Consider the following 3073-nt stretch of genomic DNA (forward strand, 5'->3'; position numbering starts at 1 on the left):
GTCGGGGAGCATCTAATATACCAAAAAAACGTACTCATTATTCCCATTATATCCCTCTACTAAAGATTATTATGTTTTTTCGTTTTTCCTTATCCTTTGTATGTAAGGACCAATTTCTGGTAGCTCAAATCCTTAAATAAAAAATCTCTTTTCCCTCGTAATTTATTTAACGGTCGATTATAAGTTGATAGAATAATTTATTTCTTTTTATATAATTTAGACGGATTATGAGAGATACTTGTATAATTACATTTTAATATAATAATTTTTTTTCCTTTTGTCTTTTAAATTTAAATTATTTTATTTTCTCTTATTTGCCTACTTCAATAGCACTGTGATACTAATTTTAAAAGTCAACACAACATTTTAATTACGCTAATATATATCACTCTAATGCTTATTTTTAAAATTTAGTACTATGTTATTATTGATTTATAAAAATCAACATCACATTGATGTTAATTTTTAAAAACTAGTATCATAATAGTGCTAATGTGTTAATATGTAATGATCTTATCTGAAAATCGTAAAGAAAATTAGTTGGGAATATAGCTCTTCGGTTGACCACGTGAATACCCTAATCTGATCTACAACACAGGAAACGTCAATGCCAGGCAAAAGAAGGGGTCCTCGGCGTTGATCCTCCGACACTCAAGTCAGTCACCGGAATAATAGAAAATGAAGCAACATAGAATAGCGCATATCTCCGTCGGTGTATGGACCTCTCTTTATATAGTGCTACAGTAGGCGATATGCACGTTCCTTAAGACATGAGCACATTTTCCCAACTGTTCTATGAAAGGACATATTAAAAAGTATCTCTGTCACCATATCTTAACAAGACATGCAAATCCCTAACATGATCGTCTAAACTTCCATCGTATGATTTGCCTATTGATTATGCCCTATTGTCAATGGCATTACCTCCCAAAGAGATATTGAGAGATATAGGAGGGGCCCCATTGTTTGGCCGAGCGGGGGAGCCGCTCGGCTGGGGATCCACGCCCGGTCGATCTCAGTCGTTCTTCTCCGTAATCTCTTGGCTCAGTAGATTGTTTCCGCCCGACCGGACCAGCGCTCCGGTCGCCTTAGTGTTCCTCCTATCTGTGATGAGCATATGATGTTCTTGTCGTAGTGCTCTTGGCTAGACGGACGATCTGCTCACACAAGCCACTTGGCATATCAGACACTTCAGTCCTGATCGACGGTTGGAGTCGAATTCCACTCAGCCAACTTTAGCAAGACCGTTGACTACTGTTGACCATGTTGACCACCAGGACTTTGACTTCCACATCGGCTGCTATCTCCATCCTTGACCCGCACTTAGTGGGCCCCTCTTATCACTGCATCATGTAGTATTAGTTTTTTAAAAACAGTAAAGCTAATGTAGGATCGGAAAGACCTTAGAGGGGGAGGGGGTGAATAGCGTTGTTAAAAAAACTCGATTTAAAACTAAGTTATGTAACGGAAAAAAAAAAGAAGAAAAAGACAATGCTAACACAAGTTAGTTTTACTTAGTTCGGAGCCTTCGACAACTCCTACTCTAAGGTTCACACTCGTCGAGTGCTTTCTTTAGGCAGTACACTATCAGTTCAAATGGTTACAAATTGAGTACAGGAACTATATATGAAAATTACCAATAACAAAGAAAGTAAGAAAATTTTGATCAACGGTTGTCGGAGATACGTCATAGCGTCATAAGAGCTTTTTCGGAGCACCGAGTAAGAGTGAAAGTCATAGTAGTTGTTGTTTAGAAGCTCCTGGTCAAAGGTCTTTATATATGGCCATTTCAAGTGCCTGGAACCCCTCTAGGCGCCTAGATCACGTGGCTCGGCCAGTCAACATGCTCCACATCAGCTTCTAGATGAATTTTACGGTTCGAGTGCCTGAACCAACTCCGGGCGCCTAGATCGCCAGGGCGCCCCAGGCACTTGTCGGGCGTGCCTGGTTCAGACGCCCAGACTAGCTCCAGGCACTCGGACCCCCTTTTTCAGCTCCTTTTCCTGTAAAAAAATGATTAGTCCTAGGCAACAAAAATAGGTTCTTTCTGCAAAACAGAGTTAGTACAACTCAACAGATAGGAGTAGCAATCAGATCATGTCTCCTCGAGATCAGGATCTAGTCAAGATCTCAACTCACTGGATCTCTCCTTGAGTTGCTTATCTTCACTTACCAATGTTGTCACATGACTTGCCTTTGACCCACAAGGTCTTCCTGCCAATTGTTAGGTCCGCAAACCTAACTAGATGTCTACCGGTTGTCAGGTCCTATAGACCCAACCGGACTTCCCGTCAAATATCGGGCTTTGCGGACCTATCTGGACTTCCCACCAACTATCGGGTCTCGTAGACCTAACTGGATTTCAGCCTGGTATCAACTCCTCCAGACCAGTTAACTCATACACACTTGGTAGAAGGGTTAGATAAACAACACATCTAACTTTAACCTATTTGTCATACATCAAAACTAGATTAAAAATGCAGTTGCTGTGAGGCTGTGATGCTAACAGTATGAAAGTAACAGGAAGAAAGATAACGGTCTCATAATTGTTCACATTTATTAGCCTAAAAAATATAAAACAAATAAAAAAGCTCAATTAAAAAAATATATTTACTCGTGCACTTTGCACGGACAAATTATAGTTGCTGTGAGAATGTGATGCATAACCGTATTGCAAGAAGATAAGATATAATTTAATATTTATTTGTTCCCTAAAAATATAAAACAAATAAAAAGCTCAATTAAAAAATATATTTATTTATAGGGGTAAAAGATGAATACGTTCGTCTTTCGTGCCTCCGTCAATCCCTCCTAGGTTAACAAGAAAAAGATAAATCACAGACGATTACTAATTTTTAAAATAATGACTGACACATAAAAAAGGTATTTATCTCGACTTTATTGAAATTTGAATCTTATACTTCATGATCGAAATTTGAATCTTATATTTCATGATGATAATATTTTATGTGCTAATTACTAGATCATCCTAAAAAAAAAATAATAATAATAATTACTCATGCTCTTTGCTCGGGCAAATTATAGTTGCTGTGAGAATGTGCTGCATAACAGT

Source organism: Zingiber officinale, chromosome 4A (genome assembly GCF_018446385.1).
Source record: "Zingiber officinale cultivar Zhangliang chromosome 4A, Zo_v1.1, whole genome shotgun sequence".
Taxonomy (NCBI): Eukaryota; Viridiplantae; Streptophyta; class Magnoliopsida; order Zingiberales; family Zingiberaceae; genus Zingiber; species Zingiber officinale.